This window comes from Heterocephalus glaber, unplaced genomic scaffold, assembly GCF_053883595.1.
Source record: "Heterocephalus glaber isolate CG9 unplaced genomic scaffold, H.glaber_assembly_v1.0 deba00001461, whole genome shotgun sequence".
Classification (NCBI taxonomy): domain Eukaryota; kingdom Metazoa; phylum Chordata; class Mammalia; order Rodentia; family Bathyergidae; genus Heterocephalus; species Heterocephalus glaber.
In genome coordinates, this window is record NW_028258308.1 from 6,046,911 (window position 1) to 6,053,720 (window position 6,810).

Genomic DNA, 6,810 nt, shown 5'->3' on the forward strand with positions numbered 1-6,810 from the left:
CACTCCAAGCTCTTCTTGCCTTGAGGGTTTGCATTGAGATGTCTGCTGTCATTCTGATGGGCTTTCCTTTGTATATGATTTGTTTCTTTTCTCTCACTGCTTGTAGAATTTTATTCTTCTGTTGAATTTCTGGAATCCTAACTATTATATGCCTATGTGTAGATTTTTTTGATTAAGGCTAGCTGGAGTCCTATACGCCTCACTTATCTGTGTGTCAAGTTCTTTTCCCATTCTTGGGAAGTTTTCTGCCATCACTTCTGTGAAGAGTTTTTTTATGTCATCTGCACTCTCTCCTCTTTCTTCATTGACTCCAATCAGTCTTATGTTATTCTTCTTTGCATTGTCTAGCAGCTGCTGGATTGATTTCTCATGTTTCCTTACAATTTTAAAGCAATTTTTCTTTTCCTCCTCACTCATTGCAATCTTATCTTCTATATGTGAAATTCTATCCTCACATTGGTTCATTCTGCTGTTCAGACTTTCGATGGAGTTTTTAATCTTTTGGAAATCTGTATCTGTTTTATGGATTCCATTTGTTTCCTATGTTGGGTTTCCATCATGTTCCTCAGATCCTCTATTTTTTATCTGTGTCCTCTCTAGATTTATTAGTCATGTCTTCCACCATGAGCAAAATCTTTGCTGTTATCTGAGTAATTATTTCTGATTTCATTTTCCCCAGATCCTCTTTTGTCGCCAGTTCAGAGAGTCCAGGTGGTTGAGTATCAGAGTGTTCCATCTCGTTTCCCTTTGGGGTTGCTGTAGGTGATCTGGAAGTCTGTTTTTGAGGCTTGTTTATGTGTCTTCTCATTTCCACGGGGGGGGTTGCTTCTGGGGCCCACACAGCTCACCTTCTCTGCCCTAGGAGTTTGGGATGGCGGTGGGGGAGCTTCTGTCTGGGAGTTGGGACAGGCTCAGCTTCTCTGCCCTAGGAGCTTGGGATGGCAGCCCCCTTCTCTATTCTTTCTGCCTTAAAATTCTATTCACCTTTACCAAAATTCTTTGTAAGATCATTATTAAAAATTCCATATCCCTTCTCAATCATTTGCTGATATACTTATTTTCAAATAATTTAATTGATCTCTTCATTCAGAATTTCTATCACCAAATCCTCCTTTTAAAGGTAAATGTAGGAATAATGTTTGATTTCTCAAAAGGACATGTCAATTAAAAGCCCCTTATGACGTTTGTTAACTGATTCTTTACTCTCATTGGTCTCTATTACATGTTGTATATATAACATAATGGTACCTTTCACAAGTGTTTCATGGATTTCCTATGACAGACCAAAAACATAAATTTGTGTAAACATGATATGAAAACTTTTAAGTCACTCTATGAACATAAGAAAATATCCAGTGTTGCTTCTTGTATATACCTTGTATAAGTATAATTGAAGGCAGTTTGTATTATTATATATATCAATATATATGTAACACACATGCAAGTATAATAATTATATGCTCTTTAAAATGAAGGATTGGAGTAGGGGAAAGAAAAGAAAAGAAAGAAAGAAATATTAGATAAGGAAAAAACAGAAACAAAACCTTTGTACATAGAGAGGGGTAAAGGTATTGAAGGGAGGGCAGGGGAATGGGGAAAACATAAGTACCAAGATACATCATGTAAAGGTACAAATTCCCAATGATGAATGTCATCATATTGTATACCTAAAATGTACCAATAAACTTAATAAAAAGAAGAATTATATTATATCTGATTCTGTATCCTCCATGATATTACACTGAGGAAATATTTGTGGATTATTTAATGCTTAAAACTTTTCTCCTTTATACTTATTAATTTAATTTAAATCACTAATGTCAAAAATTTACTGCTAGATTATCATTGTATCATGTTCAATGATTTTATTTTTTTGTTTTTCATTAGAAACTGAATTTACATGTACATACAAAATTATTTTGTACTGAACATAAAGTGAATCTAAAAAAATCCTTATCCAATCACAATGTCTTGTGAGGAATAAAAAAGTTAAATACTTTGAAGTCAGAAAACATTGGCTTCACATTCTTTATAAAAAGTAAGGCCTTTCAAGTTAGGAGCTAATGGTGATTAAGAAGATATATTCCTTCCATGTCTTCAAACAAAACATATGGTTGTTTAAACATTTAGTGATCTCTCTTCTCCACACCTAAGACTTCATAGCATGGCTAAGAATAAATTGAGTATTTTGTAGTGACCAAAAATGTTAATCATAGCAAGTTGCTGAAGAATTTGACTTGTTATCCAAAGTAGAGATGACTCTCAAGTTATGATGGAGTCATTCCTAATAAAACTATCATAAATTGAAAATAAAGGTTAAAAATGCATTGACTATACCCAACATTGTGAATTTCAACCCAGTAGAAGGTAGAATATGAGTTTATAGTACTTTATTCTTGCCATCAGGCTGACTACTGTTTCTCACTGCTGCAGCCTGGCACCACCAGCGAGAAACATACTGTATATCAGTAGCCCATGCAAAGATTAAACTTCAAAATTTAAAGTACAGTTTCCCCTGAATGAGTAACATTTTCAAAACATAATACAGTTGAAAATTCCAAAGTCTCACCATCATAAGTCAGAGACCATCTACATATACTTTTGTTCAACTGAAACTATATTTATTTCAAATAGTATGAAACATATAAATAGTTAAATTTCTGATTTAGCTGTCAAAAATTGAAAAAGAGGTCTGTCTGTCAATCAAAACCAGAAACAGAAATGAATAATTCTATTCTTATTGTTTTAAATAAGATGCAAATCTAAGAAAATTGGATCTTATTTCAAGAATAGAATAGCTGGTAGTTTGCCAGCCATATAATGGCTCATCTTAGGTTAAAGCTAACTCAAGGATTAGTGTTTAAAGCTTGTGCAAGTCATGTTAAAATTTTTCTAATTCTCATGATCAAAAACCTATACACAGATAATTTTACCTTCTATGTCCCATCCACTGACTTGAGCTACAGTTTTTATTTTTTTAAAGTTTTTGTCTTATATCCTTCTTTTTCAAGTAAATTTGTGGTAAAAGTATTAGTAAGCAATTCAAACAAACTATTACTGTTCTGAGTAAAGATATAACCAGGTGTTGACAGAGAGAAATATGTTATTAAATATACTATTGCAAGCAACCATTTCCCAAAGTGCTAATGAAGTGTCCACCAAAAGAGTGTCACACCCAAAATTCACTACACATTCAATTCTATTGTGTTACAAAATGTGTGCATGGAGAGTCTGAGACCTTTTAAAGTATGATACTTAAAAAATATATGATGTCAGTGTTCGTATTTCTGATTGTCCTCAATAGAAAATACATTAAAATATTTTTCATCTGATATATTTCCTGGAAGAATAGAACTGACTTATTCCGATATGATGTTTTATCATCTGGCAAACTGTGAAATGGAAAGAAATTGATACAAAAGAGAAAGAGCCTCAAGTCAATTGCTAAACAGTATTTGTCAGTTGTTCTCCATTTAGTATATTATACTGTATTGAGCAGTAGAAGTTACATAAGTTTCTTTCTTATGAACTTGCATAAACCATTCATATATTCATTTGGGTTATGATTTATGTAATAACAATATATAGTCAAGTAATGACCTAGTTTTGCTGATTTTTATTTCTAGACTGAAATCATGAGTAGGATGAGTACTACTATATGTTTGTTTTGTTAAAGATCTTTCTTTGATATTTAAAACTTACATCTCAAGGAATACAGTAACCTAAGAGAGTTATGCACAAATTGTAAATACAATTATGATTGTGCTTTACATGAGCTTATATTCTATGGTCATCAGAAAGTTTTTATAAAATTTAGTAACTTTTAGATGTCTGCATTAGATTACTCAACTTCCTCTTTTGAGCAATTATTAGCACTATAAAGTGAGGGGAGAATTGTTTTCCCCTTGGACTCAAAAACTTATGAAAAATATTAATTTATATTTCTACTCTCACATGCAGTATTTAACAAATTGCCTTTCTCCTCATTAATAATTCCAGAGAGTATTGATAATTATAGAAGATAGCTCTATGTCTCATTTTTCAAATTTCCACTTTACATTTCCATAGTATACTACTTTAGAGTAACAGTAACTGAGAAACTTATTCCCAGGGCAAAAGCATAGTTGAAGTCATGCTTGTATACCCATTTAAGCCCAAGGATAAAATTTTCTTCAAACTTCTTTCATTTGGGGGAATCTAGATGATTGAAAAATGAGAAAGAAATGTAGGAATTATTGAAGTGCTAAGAGGTTGACAGTAGCAAATGGTACTGATATTGGCTAACAATCCCAACATTAAAACAGAAAGACAAGATGTGCTTTGGGTCTCTTACATATTTAAAAAAAAAACTTTGATTTATAATGAGGCCTGACTTCAAGGTTTTCTATTCCAAGGATTCAAACTTATTGCCAAGCATGGTTTCATAGATTGATACTTTATTGCTTTCCTTCATGTGATGTATCACATATTTAAATAGTATATTAATTTTTCATGTTTAAAGAATGAATACATTGGAATTCTGCATTTTCCAAGGCAGGCCACAGACAATATTTTACAGGAAAAAAATGACTGCATTAAAATCCTACATGATTTATCCCCTCACAAAGAAAAATTATTTTCCTATTTAATCCATAACACAATGATTACACTCCATTATCTAATATATGTTCATTAATTCACAGTACAAAATAACACACTGAGAGTGTGTCAAACTGCTAACTAACACAGTAAGTAGTATATATTTGTACTAAATATTTCTAAAATGAACCATGTCCCACGTATTCCTAAAGTATCTATTATTAGGTAGTATATAAGTACCTAAATTTTTAAGAAATTTGGGTTTCAGAAGTGACTTCATAAGACCTAAAATAACAAAATAAGATTCCTAAATTATTGACTGATAATTATTTTCATATGTTAAAATGAATTCAGAATTATTTCTATAAGCTGAATATTTTTACTTTGGATACAGATCAGGTTATAGATATATATCATATCTTACTTCTGCAAATAAATAAGGTGTGATCTGAGCTTGTAGAAAATGAAGGTAGTAGTAATAACATATATATATATATATATATATGGAATAATAACTTGTGGGCAAAATATATACTATATATATCTCATCTTGACTTGAATAGTTATTTTAGCATTCATCAAATAATGTCACACTCTGAGTTTTAAGTCTGTTTTTGTCATCCATAAGTTTTTACCTCTCAACATTTTATTAAAGGACACAGTTACCTAAAACAGATTTTCTCAGTTTGATAGATAATCTGGAGTTTCAAGCCTAAATTGCATCAAGTGAAAATAAAAAGGAAGATAATATAGCTGATACTTCAACATGTAACTTTCACCGCCTTACTTCCAAATAGCAAAGTATGTCCCTGTTTTATCACCACAAGCAGAGTATTTATGTTGACTAAAAATAAGCTTCAAATGTGTTTCAACTTTAGAAGTCTTATTGAGAACAAAAAAATCCTAGATTGTCTTTCTTTCTCATATTTTATATAAGTCAGAGGTAGTTGAAGTTATTTGTACATACAAAAGGGAATAAAACCAGCAAATTAAACTATTCAAATAAACCAACAATAGCAAAATATATACTAAAGATAAAATTTTCTTAACTCATTTTTGGATAATTTACACTTCAAATAAAGCATAGCTAAGATTTAGAAGAACCAAAGGCAGGTTAAATGAGCCTTAATGCATATGTAGACATTTCAGCTCTGTACTCTAAAAACTTTTAGTAAAATTGAATCCAAAAAAAAGGGTTTAAAATGTCTGTATTGCCTGGCAAACAAAATTTTGAAACTATCTTAAGTACCAGGCCAAAATTCAAAAGCTATAAAGGATAATTGATGTAATTTTTCATAAACTTATATGTACATCTTCGTTGTATATAGTGCAATGAAAGCTGACAAAGATGTATATTAGTGTAATTGGCAACTTGATACATATTTGAAGGTTCCTGAGTCCAAAAGCTGCTCTCAAAGCTCTTTGGTGTTAATTCTCTTCAACTCTGGAACAAGGTGACCTCAGATCTGCCACTATATTCATTTTCATTTCTAGAATGTAATAAAAAAAGAGACATAGAGTACACACATTTTCATCTTTGGATTTTTTTTTTGTTTTGCTTTGTTTTTGTCTTGAGGTTTTTTTTTGTTGTTTCATTTTTGTCTTAGCTTTAAAGAAACAATTTAAAGGAAAGAAAGATTTAGTTTGCCTCCAACTTTCAGGGGGTTCATTCTATGGTCCACTGATTTTGATACTTTGGGCCAGAACTAGATCAGAGATGGGCCATCATGGTGGAAGGGCCTGGTGGAGGAAAGCTCTGCTCACGGTGACAACCTGGAAGCAGAGAGAGCTTGTGAGTCCAGAAGAATTACAGTAAGATAGATTGTATCTTTCGAAACCACATCCCAAGTAACAATCTTCCCTTCCACTAGTCTCCAATATATTTTCTCCATCTATTGATACATGTAATTTTTCTTCTTTTTTCTCTTAACATGACTTGAATTACAGTGATTTATTTTTCTGAATGTTAAAACAACCAGTATTCCAGGGATGAACACAATTTATTCATAATAGATGATTTATTTTAAGATTTATTGCGCAGTATTTATTAATATTTTTAAAGGAAAGGGGAAATGGAAAGTTATCACTCATGATTACAGAGTTTCTGTGAGTTATTGAAAGAGTTTTGGAAACAGTAGTGATATTTGCACTACAATGTGAGTGTAATGAATGTTACTGATTTGTACACTTAAAGTGGTTAAAAGAACAAGTTTTGTATCTTAAAAATAACGC